The sequence below is a fragment of the Primulina eburnea genome, chromosome 18, assembly GCF_022965805.1.
Source record: "Primulina eburnea isolate SZY01 chromosome 18, ASM2296580v1, whole genome shotgun sequence".
Taxonomy (NCBI): domain Eukaryota; kingdom Viridiplantae; phylum Streptophyta; class Magnoliopsida; order Lamiales; family Gesneriaceae; genus Primulina; species Primulina eburnea.
The window spans coordinates 10,095,279-10,114,003 of NC_133118.1; the positions used below are offsets into that span (position 1 = coordinate 10,095,279).

Genomic DNA, 18,725 nt, shown 5'->3' on the forward strand with positions numbered 1-18,725 from the left:
TGTCTCCAATGATTTCATTGTGGCACCCATATTTCCCATATGAGTTTCCATGCCATCAAGACGAGATTCAGTCCTAGCTATCCTTTTACTAGATTCAGCAAAAAATGTCCCAACTAGATCCTCAAATGAAGGTTTTCCTTCCCCTTTTGATGTATTGAACCCCGGTGGAGGATTCAACACATTATTATTATTAGCATTTGAAAAATTCTCATGATTTCTCAAACCAGGATGATAAGTGTTAGGGGGAGGGTTACCTCGATATCCTCCGTATCCACCAAAATTCCTATTGTTGATATAATGAGCCTCATCAGGAATATGTGGTTCGTCAATAACTGTTGGAAACTGAATTCCGGTGTTTGAAAAAATATGAACCAACTGAATATACGAACCAACTGATCGAGTAAACTGAACTCAGCAACTGATCGAGTAAACTGGACTTGACAACTGAAATCAGTTGATTCAATAAAGAAAACTGATCAGTTGGAAACTGATCAGTTGATACATTCATACTTCAACTAAACATGTCTCGGGAAAGAACATTCAACCGACAAAGAGACATAGAAGATTGCAATGTCGCACTTCAATCAATACAGCTTAGAACAACGCATTTCGGCTAAAGAAATTAAGACGCCGCATTACAATAAATGAATCAAACAATGCCCAAGGAATAATGAAGTGGCAATCAACGAATACAAAGATTCAAAAAATATCTCAAGTTACCGTTGGAAGAGAAGCTTATAAATATGACAGAAGAACAGCTGAAGAAGACAACATAATTTCTCTATTCAAAGCTTGCTGTTACTCTGCCAAAATCATAGCTCACTCTTACTTGATTTATTCGTAGAAGTCGAGGCTACAATTTGAGCTCATTAGCACTTTGTAAAAGTTGATAAATTCGATAGTGCTAAGATCGGTTACGCACTGAGAACACTTTGTAATACTAAGAGTTTCATTCGTGGCAGTGATAAGTCCAAACTGAAGTGGGTCCGTACAAATCTTGTATTCGATCAAAGTCTTTTAGTGGAAATCATATCCTTGAGATAGAAGGGGTGACGTAGGAGTAATTGAAATCTCCGAACATCCAGAAACAACTCTTGCGTATTTTATTTCAGTTTTGTATTCTATCTTTCAGTCAGTTATTTTCCGCAACTACTTAAGTTTAACTGATTGTCATTGACCAATAAGAATCCGAGAATCAGTTTGTCACCAAACTGAACTCAAAATTGAAAAGATAAGTTTTAAATTGAGAGTGTTTATTCAACCCCCCCTTCTAAACACTCTTGATACGTTAATCGATCCTATCAAGTGGTATCAGAGCGGGTGAATTTTGTTCTTGAATACTTTTGATCTATAAACTTGCTAGCATGACTTCATTCAACAAAATTCCTATGTTCTCCAGAGAAGAATTTGATGATTGGAAAATCAGAATGCAGGCTCATTTAGCTGCACAAGATGATGACATGTGGTATGTCATAACTGATGGACCCATGAAGATTCTGAAAACAAACACAGCAGTTGCCATAACAGAAGGGGCACCGCAAATATTAGAAAAGCCCAGAGATGAATGGACAACTGAAGATAAAAGTAAAGAAAATCTTGATAATGTGGCTAAAGACATGCTGTACAAAACGCTGGACAAAGTAACCTTTAGCAAAATAAAGATGTGTAAAACAGCCAAAGAAATTTGGGAAAAGCTGATCCAGCTGTTTGAAGGAAATGATCAAACCAAAGAAAATAAACTCTCTGTTGCTGTTCAAAGGTTTGATAACATAAAAATGAAAGCAGGAGAATCAATGCACGAGTATGATGAAAGAGTAAGCAGTATCGTCAATGAGTTAAATGTACTTGGAAAGGTGTATACCAACAAAGAGATAACACTAAAGGTAATGAGAGGTCTTCCCAAGAAATGGGATGTCAAGACCATGGCAATGAGGGAGTCCAAAGATCTAAATCAAATAACATCATGATCTGTTAGCTAATTTAAAGGCTTATGAATTTGAGCTACAAACCAGAGAAGGAGAATCATCTACCCCTGCAGTCATAACTGCTCTAGCAGCCGTCAGAACAGAACCAATCAGTTCAGTCGAGAAATCTGCTGATCAGTTGAGCAATGATGCTATGTATTTGTTCATCAAAAAATTTGGAAAGTTCATGAGAAAGAATCAAGGAAACTTTCAGAAGCCATACTTAAGGAACAGCTTTAAAGATGAATCAAATGCCTGCTACAACTGTGACAAATGAGATCACTTTATTGCTGATTGTCCTAAACTGTGGGGACCCGGGCTCTAACTCAATTCCTTTGGGATTTATTGGATCTTTGCTCGAAAATGTGGGTCAAAATTTTGCGTTTAACATTAATTCAAATGTATAATTAAAACATAATCTGTCTCTATAACAATTAAACAACATAATGTACATACAAATCTGTTTAGTACAATCATACACTAGTGTTTAAGAGTTTCAGTACAAATCTAATACCAACAACTAGTAATCTGCATCGCCCGAGATCTCCACACTATCAACAATCTCTCATCTTCCTCGTGACCCAGATCCTGCCCCACCTGTTGCCATGCACACATACAGACACGACAACAGCCGGATAACTCCGGTGAGAACAAATCCCAGTATAAAACATGTATGCATGCAATGTAATAATCATGTACAAAAGCATAGCATATATCATTTAACATGAATTAAAATCTAAACATGTAAAGGAATACAAATCTGTATTCAACATCTAATTCTTGACTCGATTCGTTTCTACTCTAGGGATCCCGGTGTGAATAAGACGTCACTGATCTGTCACCTACCGTCCCAATCGGGGTAACTGTACGTCTTATTCCTAGACTTCGGTCAAATCTGTATCGAGTGGCTACACGTAGAGATGATCTGCTCCTACGCGTCGATACACCGAACGTCTAGTTTGACAAATCTGTCAATGATTCCTATCTCAAAGGCTTGAATATCAATCTATAAACAAATCATAATCAAGTATAAATAACAATATAGTATGTGATTTAGGGAAACTCGTATCAAATCTGAATCGAGTTGTGCAATCCCGTGACCACATGAATTATACCTTTCTTGTCGAACAATCGGTCGTAGACGAATTCCCGAATTCAATGTAGCCAATACAAATCTGAAATGGCAATGTGTAGACACATTCTATCAATATACATCTCAATAAACTCAATGTACAAATCTGTAATTGATTTCAATACAATTCAACGGCGTAGTCTCGCGATACCGATAACTCAAACAATATCATAATCAATCCCAATAACTCATAATCTCATCCAACACAAATATGTATACTGAAATCTATATAATCTTCACATAAAACATGCTGTAATTTCGAAACGGTAACATACGGCATCTGAAAATCAATCCGTTTACGTTTCTACGATGCTCATAATCTCAAGAACACATATTATACATCATATCACAATTTCCTCAACATTTGAAACTTCAAAACATGTTGAAATCTAACCAAATTTACATCCTCTTGTAGCTTGGGTTGAGAGGAGCATAAATCTGAACTCGGATTCAAGTTTGGATGGCTAGATCTTGTACAAGATAAATTTTGAGATGAAAGAAGCCTTGCACTTTTCTTTGAATTCCCTCTGCTCGGTTCTTGTTCTGAGGTAGCTAAATGGAAGACAACACACCTATATTGCATGCTTAAGGACAAGTGTTATCATTTTCCAAGTGGCACGCATGACCGCGGGTGCGGTATCTCGGTGACCGCGGGTGCGCTATACTCTCGGCAGCCCTATCATTTTTTGAAATTCATCGACCGCGGGTGAGGTGGGTTTTTCACCGCGGGTGCGGTGTCACTTCGGCCTGCATCACTAAATTCTGAATACTGCACCGCGGGTGCGGTGTCTCCTAGCACCGCGGGTGCGGTATGGCTTCGGCCAAACTTCATAATTCTGATATTCTTGATCGCGGGTGCACTCCTACTCTAGGCGCGGGTGCGGTCTATTCAATTTCAAAATTCTGATTTTTATATCATGCATTCACATATCTTCAAATCTAAAATCAATGACAACTGATAATTCTCGAGCCTTACATTTCTCCCCCTCTTAGACAAGAGTTCGTCCTCGAACTCATAAACTAGTAATCATGCAATTATATACAAAAGTAGTATAAGCAAAACTGAAATAAGAACTCACATCATATGAATAGCTCGGGATGCCTCTGTCTCATATTAGACTCTGTCTCCCAAGTTGCTTCTTCGATGCCATGACGACTCCACTAATCTTCACAAGCGGAATAGTCTTTGTCCTGAGTTGTTTCTCTTTCCGATCAAGAATCTGTATCGGTCGCTCAACATAGCTCAAAGTCTGATCTAACTCTGCTTCATCAGGTTGAATGACATGAGAACTGTCTGGCATATATTTACATAGCATCGATACATGAAATACGTCATGTATTCCAGACAAAGAAGGAGGAAGAGCAAGTCTGTAAGCTCGATCGCCAATCTTCTCAAGGATTTCATATGGACCGACGTATCTAGGAGACAATTTCCCACGTTTGCCAAATCTGACAACGCCTCTGAAAGGAGAAATATTCAAGAATACCATGTCTCCCTGCTCAAATACTAACGGTCTGCGTCGGATATTGGCGTATTTGGCTTGCCTATCCTGTGCTGTCTTCATTCTCTTCTGAATGATCTTAACTTTCTCAGTCATCTCGCGAATCATATCTGGCCCCAATTCTGGTACCTCAGAAATATCATCCCAGTACAACGGAGATCTGCACTTCTTGCCATACAAAGCTTCAAACGGTGCCATCTCTATACTTGTCTGATAGCTGTTGTTGTACGAGAATTCACATAAAGGCAATGAATCCTGCCAACTAGTACCAAAGTCTAGTACTACAGCTCTCAGCATATCCTCTAAAGTCTGGATAGTCTGCTCTGACTGTCCGTCTGTCTGAGGATGATAAGCAGTACTCAGGTGTAAAGTAGTACCCAAAGCCTGCTGCAAACTGTGCCAAAAGTGAGAAGTGAATCGTGGATCACGATCTGATACTATAGACTTCGGCACACCATGAAATCTGACGACTTCTCTGACATACAACTCTGCCATCTGATCGTGTCGGTATGTCATCTTGTATGGAATAAAACAGGCAGATTTGGTCAGTCTGTCAATAATGACCCAAATCGAATCACAGCCCCGAGAAGATCGAGGTAACTTCGTCACGAAATCCATGGAAATGTGGTCCCATTTCCATTCAGGAATAGACAAACTCTGAAGTAAACCTCCGGGCTTCTTTCTTTCTTTCTGCCTTTACCTGTTGGCAATTCAAGCATTTAGACACAAATTCTGCGATATCGGTTTTCATCTGTTTCCACCAGAACTGTGTCTTCAAGTCGTTATACATCTTTCTGCCACCAGCAGGATGAATACTAAACCGGATACAGTGCGCTTCTGACATGATCTGTTGTTTCAAATCTGAAACATCTGGCACTACGAGTCGGTTATTCACGTATAGTACCTGATCACGTACCTGATATTCTGATATATGCCCTGATCTGACCATATCAATCGGTTTCTGCACGTTTGGATCAATTCTTTGTGCTTCTTTGATTCTCATAATCAAGTCTGGCTCAACTTGAATCGAAGAAAGTAGTAATGGTCTCCTACCTGTATCAAATGCTAATCCAGACAGACAGCAAGCTTCAACTAAATTCGAAAAACCTATTGTCGATAAGGATAGAGCACATACCTTCCGACTCAAGGCGTCTGCTGCTGCATTCGACCTCCCTGGATAGTACTTGATCTCGCAATCAAAATCTTTCAGCAGATCAAGCCATCTATGTTGCCTCATGTTTAACTCTGACTGAAAAAATAGGTATTTCAGACTCTTGTGATCAGAGTAGATCTCAAATTTCTGGCCATACAAATAATGACGCCAAATCTTCAACGCAAATACGATAGCAGCCAATTCAAGATCATGAATCGGGTATCGTGTAGAACCCGTAAATCAGTCTACGTATAAGTCATGCATAATTCTAGATTTTTAAATTTTATTTAACTTCATTGCATGATTATTTTAAATGTATTTCTTTGAAGTTAATTATTTTATTAGTTCAGTTCAGTAGTTGATTTTTTTAGCATTTCAGTTATTTCAGTGAGGCCGGACTGGAGATGGAGTATTGAGATAAGTTAATAAAAACTTATTTAAGAAGTGGTAATTTAGCATGTTATTTCATTAAATTATGTTTTTAATTATTTTATGTAATTTATGCATAATTAATGCATGATGGAATTTAGTTCATGAAATTTTAAAAGTTCGTGCATTAAGATTTTTAAGTTGCGTTTCATGTTCGGACGAGGATCGGAGACCGGAGAATTTTCAGAAAAATTATTTTATTACATGAGTTTTTTTATAAATTAAGGTAAAGCATTTTTAAGTGTATTTTACAAAAATGGGAATTTTTGGGTATTTTTACCCGTAAGATTTTATTTTTAATCGGTACTCAAATTTTATCGAATCGGGGGACTTTTTAAGGGTTCGACTAATCATTTCAAAATATTTTCAACTCGGAATATTTTTCGTTAGTGAGTTTGAGCTTAATGAACTTACTTTTGAGTTTATAGGGATTAATTATTTTTTTAATCTTTTAATTAAACAATTTAAGCTCATAAATTAATTTGTTATCTACTTAATTAATCCTTAAATACCATTTACCCTACACCTAATGATCCCAAGTAGACGACACTCCCCTCAGCATCAAACACACCCTCATTTTCATATTAAAGATTGAGGCCCCATCGGTTTCCTCTCCATCTTGAAAGAAATAGTCCGGCTCGTGTGTTTGTCTATCATTAAAGATCATCACATGGCATGCCTTACACCATTATTTGTGCATCAGCCGACTCCCACCTCTCTCAAACATCCTCTCTCAGTTTCTGAACCCAGCAGCCGAAAGCTTTGGTTGTTGGTTTGTTTTTTTTTAAAGTAAACTTCACCCGGGCCTCCTTTCTTTGCATCGTTTGGTTCTCCCATCATCAGGCACGCTTGTAACACCCTTTCTGCATCATTCATATATCTGTTGTGTGTGCATTCATGCAGGGAAACTCAAGATCTAAAGCATGTGTGAAAAAGATTTTCGGTTTTGATATGCCTCTTGCATTATTTCTTTGCTGCTCATGTATTTTTCTGGTTTTGTGTAAAGGGTTGCGATGTCAGGACTGGTAAGTGATCAAGGTGAGGGTCAAGAGGTGGTTTGAGGGTTTAGATCAAGCACCGATGCTATAGGATGGGAGATCGAGGGGTTTCTTCTCGGTAGTGCACGTTTGGGAAGGGGGCCGTGTTCGGATAGGAGGCGGGACGGGTGGTGTGAGGGCTGTACCAGGGCATGGACCAGACACTGTTGGGTCTGGGTCACAGCTCAGGAAGGCCAAGACATCGCTGGAACCTCCTGGCTATCCGACCACACGAGACAAGGGAGGAACTCGGGTAGGGTGGCTTGAGAGATCACGATCGGTGCTGTGTGGTAAGCTGCATGGGGCTGATTGTGTGGTTAAGGTAGGTTCTTTGGAGTCTGGTTTAGGTCCACAATATGCTGGTTCATGGTTGGCACGATGGGGGTAACTTGAGGTGTGAGTTTTTGAGAGATATGTGCACATGAAGTGGGGTAATGGGATATGACCGAGAGTGGATTTTAGATTCTTGAAGTTTGCAGCCGTGGGGTAGCAGCTTAATGACATTGTTTTAGGGCCCATTAAGTGTTTTATAAAATATGGTAAAAGTTGGGAAATATTTAGATAAATGTTGAATCGAATCGGGTTAAAATCGGGATCCCGGTCCAAGCTTTAATACGAATCAATTAAGTTTGAGTATGAGTTCGAGTTTAAGTCTAGGAATGCTTTTAAATATGTTTTGGGACATTTTTAGGAGTTTGGTAAGCTTCGGATCAAAATAATGAGTTTGGATTTATCCGGGATTTAGTCGCCGCACGAAACATTAATTAAAGAATTAATTGAAACGTTTAGATTTAAGCTTAATAAAATTATGGAAAATTATACTTAAGCTCAAATAATTATTAGAAGTCTAAGTTTTTAATTTGGGAATTTTATGCTAAGGTTTGGTTTAATTCGGGATTAAAACGCATTAATATGTTATATTTATAGATTAATTTTAAAGTTATCGATTTAAGCCAAATAAAAATATGGGAAAATTCTTGTAGGCTTAAATAATTATTTGGGACATGTTAGAGTCAATGGAATTAAGAAAAGGTCACAAACGTGAAATTTTACGTCCAGGGGTAAAATGGTAATTTTCGGGTTTCCAAGGGAAAATGGTAATTTTGTACCCGGGGTGAGATTTTAGTCCTAGCAGCGCCCTGAGCACAAATCATAATATTTTTAAATGTTCATTCATCACGTTTACGATTTTTACGCTATTATAATAATTATGGTGCATTCTTGGTTTAAAGGAATTAAGAGAGAAAAAGTAAGAAAATGAAGAGCACTCCGTCTCCGCCGCGCCGCGTCGTTATTTCGTTTGTTTTCTGTCAAAACAAACCAAGGCATGTATATACTTTTTCTAAACCTCAATCAAGTCATATAGGTATTTTTAAATATCGCAAGTACATGATTTTAATTGTTCATATTTAATTATGTTGGTTAATTATATTACGTGCATAGAAAATATTTATTTTTGAGATTTATGCGATATGGCTTGTGGTTCATTCACTATGTGGGAGGGTTATTTTATACGGTCGCCAGTGACCGATCAGTTCAGTATGGTACCACCCGGTCGCCAGTGATCGGACAGCTCAGTTCAATTTCAGCCTCCCCGGTAGTCAGTTACCGATCAGTTCAGCTTAGTGCAGTGGCCACAGGCGTAAAACATAATCTCAACAGAAAATTATACAAGTTATTTCAGTACAGGGCTCCAAGGAGCAAACGTTTTTACCGTGATTATCAGTTCAGTTATGCACGTATTATAATTGCTCAGTACAGATTATTTTCAGCATCAGTACAGATTATTTTCAACATCAGTACAGATTATTTTCAGCATCAGTACAGATTATTTTCAACACGCCTCATGACATGATATTTTATCCCATGCATATTTTATTTCAGATTTTACTCGTTACCTGCGATATATGCATGCTGAGTCTTTAGGCTCACTAGACTTGATTGTTGTAGGTACTGATGAGGTCAGGGCCGAGGACGGGGATCAGTGAGTCAGCTTGGGCCGGCAGTAGTGGCACCCGAGGACCTCAGTGCAGCAGTGTTTATTTTATTTCGCAACCAAATTTTTATCAGTCATTGGACATTTTTTAAATTGTTATTGTGGGAAAACAATTATTTTATTCCGCTGCTTTTTTTTTAAACATTGAACTTGATTAACCAATGATTTTATGAATGAGGCCGTTTAAGTTCTTTTAAAAAGAAAATTTTTAATTTTCCGCAAATTTTCAAAGCGAGGATTTTCGGGCCTTCACATATCGTGTCTCGTGTGGCTTCAGTTGCCTAGAGGCATACGCAATCACGTGCCCTCGCTGCATAAGAATACACCCTAGCCCTCTGTGAGATGCATCACAGTACACAACGAAATCACCTGTACCGGAAGGAATCATCAAAACAGGCGCACTAGTCAGCCTCTTCTTCAGCTCAACAAAACTAGACTCACAGTCTTCAGACCACACAAACGGTGAATTCTTCTGTGTCAACTGGGTAATCGGTTTCGCTATATTGGAGAAATCTCTGATAAAACGGCGGTAGTATCCTGCTAAACCCATGAAACTGCGTATCTCAGGCACAGAAGTCGGTCTCGGCCAGCTGATCACAACTTCAACTTTACTCGGATCTACTGCAATACCGTCCCTAGATATAATATGCCCCAAAACACAACTTGTCTCAACCAAAATTCGCACTTGGACAGTTTGGCATACAACTGCTCTTTTCTCAAAGTCTGCAATACAATTCTCAAATGCTCTGCATGCTCAATAAAATTCTTCGAATATACCAAAATGTCATCAATAAAAACTATCACAAACTCATCTAAATATTTCTGAAAGATACGGTTCATCAAACTCATAAAAACCGCTGGCGCATTCGTCAAACCAAAAGGCATAACCACAAACTCGTAATGTCCATACCTGGTTCGGAATGCTGTCTTCGGTATGTCCACATCTCTAACTCTAAGCTGATGATACCCGGATCTCAAATCAATCTTCGAGTAAACCGAAGATCCTTGAAGCTGATCAAATAAGTCATCGATGCGAGGCAAAGGATACTTGTTCTTTACTGTTGCCTTGTTCAACTGTCTGTAATCAATACATAACCGCATCGAGCCATCTTTCTTTCGAACAAATAGCACGGGAGCACCCCAAGGTGATACACTCGGTCTGATGTATCCCTTGGACAAAAGGTCTTCTAACTCTTTCAGCTCTATCGGTGCCATCCTATACGGAGCTCTCGAAATAGGAACAGAACCGGGCATAAGATCTATGCTAAAATCAACCTCTTGGGCTGGAGGTAACCCCGGTATCTCATCTGGAAATATATCTGCAAACTCACAAACTACTGGCAAATCTGCCAAAGCAGGGCTCGACTTCAGTAGATCTACTAAATAAATAAGGAACCCCTCTGCTCCTGTCTGTAACAATCTACTCATAGTCAGAGCAGATACTTAGGGAATCCGAGATCTGGAACCCTTACCGTAGAATTTCCACTCTTCTGTCAATTCAGGTCTGAATCTGACAATCTTGTGGAAACAATCTACAGTAGCCATGTACTGGGTTAACATGTCTATACCAATTATACAATCAAAATCAGCTAAACCAAGTACTATACAATCTAGATCAATCTCATTCCCCTCAAACTGAAGCATACAATGTCTAACTGTAGTCACAGATATCAAACCACTTCCCAACGGAGATGTGATAGACACTACAGTAGATAATGAGTCCATAGGCAATGCGTGTATCAATGCAAAATGTTCAGATATGAATGTATGGGATGCACTTGTGTCTATCAACACATATGCAGGATAACCGCAAAGAAAACAGTTACCTGCAATGACATCGTCTGGTGTCTCCTGCGCCTGCTCCTCTGTCAACGCAAACACCCTAGCCTGCTGTCTGGGAGGTTAACTCACTGTCTGACTACCTCCTGGTCTCTGCTGGGTCTGTGTAGGTGGTGGCTGGAAGGAGTGTACAGAGGATGCCTGTCTCTCCATCTGTGGCACTGATGCTGATAACCCTGTACTCTGGGATCGCTGGGCACTCCTCTAGGGACAAACTCTGGCAAAGTTTCCCGGTTGCCTACAGATGTTGCAGCGTCCCATAACTCCTTGACACTGCTCAGTGGCATGTCGCCCTCCACACGAACTGCAATACGTGCCACTATAATCTGAACCCTGACCTCTCTGTCGAGATCCACTTGAGCTCGATGAACTGCTCCCGGATTTCTTAAACTGCTTGCCCTTAGCCTTCAGAAATTCCTTCTTGCCACTACTACTAGATCCACTATCAAATCGAGGAGGAGGTGGTGGAAACTGAACGGCGGTAGGTGGTGGCTGTCTCTGCCCCTGAACACTGTAAGAAGCCCCTCGCTGCCTGATCAAACCAGCCTCTGCTCCCTTAGCTCTGTTCAGTGCCTCTGAAAAAGTATGGGGCCTACCAGTATTTACCAACGTAAAAATATCCGGATTCAAGCCATTTATGAACTGGTCGGCAGCCGCTTCATCATTCCCTGCCACATGAGGTGCAAAACGAAGCAAAGCAGAGAATTTAGCAACATACTCTTCGATGTTCAATGGCCCTTGTCTCAAGTTTGCAAATTCTGCTCCTTTATCTTTTCGGTAGGAGATTGGGAAGAAACGCTGATAGAACTCATCCTTGAACACCTTCCAAGTGATATCAATGCCTCGATACTCCAAGGCTCTCTTCGTAGTCAACCACCAGCTCTTTGCAACCTCTTGCAATTGATGCCCTATCAACTTCACACGTCTCTCATCAGTATAGGCCAACGACTCGAAAAGCATCTTCATATCATCGAGCCAACTCTCACAATCAATTGCATTCTCGGTGCCTTTCAACGTCGGAGGATGGAAGGACTGAAACCTCTTCAACAAGGTCTCCATCGGTGTAGCCGTAACATCCATCTGTGTGCCTGATGTGCTACCCTGCTCTGGCAACTGACCTGCTACCGGCTGTGGCACTCGTCGAGGAGGCATAAATCTGATTATCAAACTTATTAGTACACAAATTATACAATCTGTCTCAACCCTCCTCTGATCATATACCTCTGATCGAGAATCGGTTCTGATTCAGGCTTGACATGCTGTAAATCAATTCAGATAATACAACAACATATAATAGGGAAAGTAATAAATCATGCTAGCATCCCAAAGGCAAGGAAGAAGACTCGATCTATCCCGCTCATTTTAGTCTATATCAATCTACAGAACCTACAGCTCTGAAACCACCTGTTGTGGGGACCCGGGCTCTAACTCAATTCCTTTGGGATTTATTGGATCTTTGCTCGAAAATGTGGGTCAAAATTTTGCGTTTAACATTAATTCAAATGTATAATTAAAACATAATCTGTCTCTATAACAATTAAACAACATAATGTACATACAAATCTGTTTAGTACAATCATACACTAGTGTTTAAGAGTTTCAGTACAAATCTAATACCAACAACTAGTAATCTGCATCGCCCGAGATCTCCACACTATCAACAATCTCTCATCTTCCTCGTGACCCAGATCCTGCCCCACCTGTTGCCATGCACACATACAGACACGACAACAGCCGGATAACTCCGGTGAGAACAAATCCCAGTATAACACATGTATGCATGCAATGTAATAATCATGTACAAAAGCATAGCATATATCAATTAACATGAATTAAAATCTAAACATGTAAAGGAATACAAATCTGTATTCAACATCTAATTCTTGACTCGATTCGTTTCTACTCTAGGGATCCCGGTGTGAATAAGACGTCACTGATCTGTCACCTACCCTCCCAATCGGGGTAACTGTACGTCTTATTCCTAGACTTCGGTCAAATCTGTATCGAGTGGCTACACGTAGAGATGATCTGCTCCTACGCGTCGATACACCGAACGTCTAGTTTGACAAATCTGTCAATGATTCCTATCTCAAAGGCTTGAATATCAATCTATAAACAAAGCATAATCATAATCAAGTATAAATAACATTCTAGTATGTGATTTAGGGAAACTCGTATCAAATCTGAATCAAGTTGTGCAATCCCGTGACCACATGAATTATACCTTTCTTGTCGAACAATCGGTCGTAGACGAATTCTCGAATTCAATGTAGCCAATACAAATCTGAAATGGAAATGTGTAGACACATTCTATCAATATACATCTCAATAAACTCAATGTACAAATCTGTAATTGATTTCAATACAATTCAACGGCGTAACGGCGTAGTCTCGCGATACCGATAACTCAAACAATATCATAATCAATCCCAATAACTCATAATCTCATCCAACACAAATATGTATACTGAAATCTATATAATCTTCACATAAAACATGCTGTAATTTCGAAACGGTAACATACGGCATCTGAAAATCAATCCGTTTACGTTTCTACGATGCTCATAATCTCAAGAACACATATTATACATCATATCACAATTTCTTAAACATTTAAACTTCAAAACATGTTGAAATCTAACCAAACTTACATCATCTTGTAGCTTTGGTTGAGAGGAGCATAAATCTGAACTCGGATTCAAGTTTGGATGGCTAGATCTTGTACAAGATAAATTTTGAGATGAAAGAAGCCTTGCACTTTTCTCTGAATTCCCTCTGCTCGGTTCTTGTTCTGAGGTAGCTAAATGGAAGACAACACACCTATATTGCATGCTTAAGGACAAGTGTTATCATTTTCCAAGTGGCACGCATGACCGGAGGTGCGGTATCTCGGTGACCGCGGGTGCGCTATACTCTCGGCAGCCCTATCATTTTCTGAAATTCATCGACCGCGGGTGCGGTGGGTTTTTCACCGCGGGTGCTGTGTCACTTCGGCCTGCATCACTAAATTTTGAATACTGCACCGCGGGTGCGGTGTCTCCTAGCACCGCGGGTGCGGTATGGCTTCGGCCAAACTTCATAATTCTGATATTCTTGACCGCGGGTGCACTCCTACTCTAGGCGCGGGTGCGGTCTATTCAATTTCAAAATTCTGATTTTTATATCATGCATTCTCATATCTTCAAATCTAACATCAATGACAACTGATAATTCTCGAGCCTTACATAAACCCAAGAAGGACACTCAGGGATCAACTGATAGAAGAAAGAAATCATATGAACACAAAAGAAGGCCAAAGGAAGATAAGAAGTCCTTCAGAGAGAAACACGAGGTACTCTTAGCTGAAGAAAATAAATCTAAATGGGCAGAAACTGACATTGAGGAGTCAGAACCAGAAAGCTCATGCAGCTCTAGTGATGATGAGGAAGTCAAGTGTTTGATGGCTAATGATGCAGAAGAAGAATCATCTAGCCAACGGGTATTTGATTTCAGCTCAACTGCTTTCACACGAGAAGAGCTCATTCTAATACTACATGATATGGTAAATGAGTATCAAAAACTTGCATCATCATTTGAAAAAATCAAAGCAAAGCAAACTGCTCCCACAGACAATAAAACCAAAACTGATGAATCAGTTGATGGGTTGAGTCTAAAAAGGGAAATTGCTGAGTTAAAAGCAGAGAGAGACAAAAATCATTCATTAATCCAGAAGTTGATTCTTGAAAACTCAAAACAGTTTGAGCTCATTCAGTCTTGCAATAAGTCATCCACTGCACTAAATGAGATGAAGAATTCACAAAAATCAGTTTCTGATAAAACTGGTTTAGGATTCAACATTCAAGGACAAATGTATCCAAATGACACTCAACCAAAGCTAAAAATAGACAAAGGGAAATATATTCACTTTGTCAAAGCAACAGTGGTACAAGAACAAATTGTGCCCAGTAAACTGATTGAGCAACCTACTAAGAATGTGAGTAAGGCTGGAAGATATGGGATTGGTTATAGTCAAAAATTCTCAACTAATTCACAAACTCAGTCATCAAAGAGGTTTCACAAGAACTACTCGAATAGCTATTTCAATTACTATAACTGCAAGCCAGTTCAGAAGAGATATAGACTGAACAATCAATTGACTAATCTAAAACACGTAATGTATCATCTATACACTACACACCAAGCACACAAAAGCCGAGAAAAACCATTTGGAATACAGCTACTGGAAAGTCTGTTAGATTAATCCAAGTGTGGGTTCCTCAGGGACTAATCATCTCAGGACCCAAATAGATATGGGTACCAAGTTATATTGTGTGTGTGATTGCAGGTAACAGGTACAAACAAGAACTTAATATGGTATTTGGACAGCGGATGTTCGCGACATATGACAGGAGATGCAAGTGTGTTATCTCAACTGATCAAATACAGTGGTCCAAACATCAGTTTCGGGGACAATTCCAAAGGTATAACTGTGGGTAAGGGTAAGCTTATCCATGGTAATTTTACTTTTAAAGATGTTCTATTAGTAGAAAACCCGACGTATAACTAGATTAGCATCAGTCAGTTATGCGATAGTGGATTTTTAGTACAATTTGACAAAAACTCATGTTCAGTCAGAACTTCAACTGATGAAATCATTTTAACTGGCAAACGTTGTGAAAACACATATAAAGTCAGTTGGAATGATCAAACTTATGCACCAGTTTGTTTTATTGCTTCCAAATCATCTAAAAACTTTGCTCAGCATGTCAGTTTGGAAAACAAGTAAAATCTTCTTTTAAAAACAAGAGTCGTAAATCTTCTTCCCGATGCTTAGAGCTGTTACATATGGATTTATTTGGTCCAATACCAGTCATGAGCTTAGGAGGAATGAAATACACCTTGGTGATTGTTGATGATTTTTCAAGATTTACTTGGGTGATCTTTCTCAAATCAAAAGACCAAACCGCTGCACAACTAATCAAGTTCTTCAAAAGACTTTTAAATGAAAAATCAGTTGGAATTGATCGAATCAAATCAGATCGAGGAACTGAATTTATCAATCAAACTCTTTCAAATTTTTTAGAAAATACTGGAATTAAGCATGAGCTTTCAGCAGCTAGAACTCCTCAGCAAAATGGTGTAGCTGAGAAAATAAATCGAACTCTTAAAGAAGCTGCTAGAACGATGCTTGCTGATTCTGATATTTCTCAAAGATTTTCGGCAGAGGCAGTAAACACTGCGTGTTACACTCAGAATAAATCAATGATTAATAAAAATCATATGAAAGCACCATATGAGATCTGGCATGGAAGAAAAAGCATAATTACTTATTTCAAAATATTCGGGTGCAGATGTTTTATTCTTGATAATGGTAAAAACTACTTAAAAACGTTTGATGCTAAATCCGCAGAAGGAACATGTAATAGCCCAATCTTTTATCATGTTAACCCTTATGGTTAATTATTGTTATGATCATGTTTTATGCTTTACTGGTTGAGATTATGTTGAATGGTTTGAAAGGGATCGATATACGGTGTTCAAAATCGCAACGGAAGCACAAAAATGTTTTCAAAACATGAAAAACCGAAATTTTGGTATAAAAATTTTTCAAAATTGAACACCATGTACTAGTTGTGCAAACATATACAAAAATATCAACTTTCAAGCATAGGGTGTTGAGAAAATTACCTATCAATCACAAGGATTGATTTTATGGCTCCAACTAAGGTGTAAACACCTTAGCTCTTGAAGGTAGACAATCTACAAGCTCCACCTTTCTTTTGGACTCCTTTCTTCCAATCAAGCCCACCACCAACTAGGTAGATCCCCTCATATTTTGCACTAGAAAAATGTGAGGATTTTTCAAAGAGAAGATAGTGTTTTCTCCAACAAATTGAAGAACACAAAAGGAAGGAAAAATGGAGAGAATGCTCATGGAAATTTCGGCCAAGAGGTTGTGGAGGGAAGAGTGGGAAGACTTGTCTTGGTTTGTGAAAAAGTTGAGGCATAAAGTTGCATGCCATGCCTTGAAAACTCAAAAAGTAGTCTCCCAACCCTTCACCTCCCATGCATGCATATAATATGGTTTTTAATCAAATTAAAAACCTTGGACTAAATTTTAATTATCTCAAACATATTTGAGACTAATTAAACATTACTTGAATTTACCCAAGTCCCACTAGTTAAATAATTATTTTAATTGAGCTCTACAAGACTCAATATAATTTAATTAATTCAACACTTGAATTAATTTAATTATTTGGACTCTACTAGGCCCACTAGTGTTTAATTAATTCAACACTTGAATTAATTTGATTTAGTCCATAATAATGTTTATGAAAATCACAATTTTCAATTACATTATTCTCTTGGCCAAATTTTAATTTAGGAACACTTCCATAAATCAAAATTTACATTTCTCTCATAGAAGTCATACTTCTAATTTTTCTTACGCTTATAAACTCCTTTATAAGCCGTTCAACACATTGAACTATTTTACTTCTCAACGGGATCTAGAAAGCTAGTACTTGTGTGGCCCTCAATGGTTCATTGATACAACTAGCCGTGGGTTCACATCTCCATGTGATTCGGACTAAACATGTCCTTATATGAGCATACCCCAATTGCTCCATTCTTATTTATCAACACCTTGATAATAAGAACGTGAGAACTCAAGTCTGATAGTACCCAACCAATCATGTTAAACGCCTAGCAGCATCGCTTACATGATTCCCTAGGTATCAAATGATAGTGCCTGCAAGAACCATTCAATTATGGTTAGCGTACAGTACGGTCCCTTCAACTCATATATCCCGATCGATTCGACAACCATTGGTTTATCGAGAGTTGTCAATGAATCGATACTATGTGTCATGTCGTAGTTGCATCGATGGTGTAATAAATGAAACCCCTTTCATAATTACAACCATACTCTGGCCAGAGATTTCAACCTACATACACATGATAACACATAGGATATCCATACCCGAAGGTAAGCGGTGAATCCCCGACTACAATGCATCGACTCCTATGTGTTTCGACAGAATACCCAACCTTGCCACCTGATGACCCCATGAGAGTCGGTAAAACAAGTCAAAGTGTAATTCTAGCACATAGAGTCTCAATGTTGTCCCGGGTCATAAGGACTAATGGTGTACAACCATAAACCAGGACTTTTCCACTCGATAAGTGAGAACCACTTGGAAAGTCCTTTAATGGAGGGTTGTTCAGTGCACTCTACCAGGAGCACCTATCTGCATGCTCGGACATCACAATGTCCCCTACCAATGAAACATGGTACTCACATCGCAGATACTAGTCTCTAACTCGAGCGGCCTATATCCTTCTTAGTGGCGGCTGAATCGACTAGGAACCGTTTAGAATATACAGTATTACAAATATGAGTTTCATGATACTCATCATATGAGTATCTCATATTATTTCTACTATTTGTATATTCAAGGGCTTTATCTATGCAACTAGCATGGGTATACAGATAAAGATGTGCCATAATAATAATTTCAAATATTATTAAAATAAAGATTGCTTATACATAGAGTTTCATTGTGAACACTCGGCCAACACTTGGCTCGACGGGCACCTACTCTAACAATCTCCCACTTGCACTAGAGCCAACTACCCATATGCTTTAAACCCATTGATTCGCGATGCTTGTCGAATAATGGTCCAGGTAA

At 38.9% G+C, this 18,725-nt stretch overlaps 1 long non-coding RNA gene across 1 annotated transcript; it reads left to right on the top strand.

Moving 5' to 3' along the window:
- Positions 1 to 7,315: 7,315 nt before the first annotated feature.
- LOC140819626 (uncharacterized) lies at positions 7,316 to 9,371 on the top strand. Its single transcript, XR_012115247.1, has 2 exons — positions 7,316 to 8,542; positions 9,168 to 9,371. It is a non-coding gene; the product is annotated as an uncharacterized lncRNA (long non-coding RNA).
- The last annotated feature ends 9,354 nt before the right edge of the window (positions 9,372 to 18,725 follow it).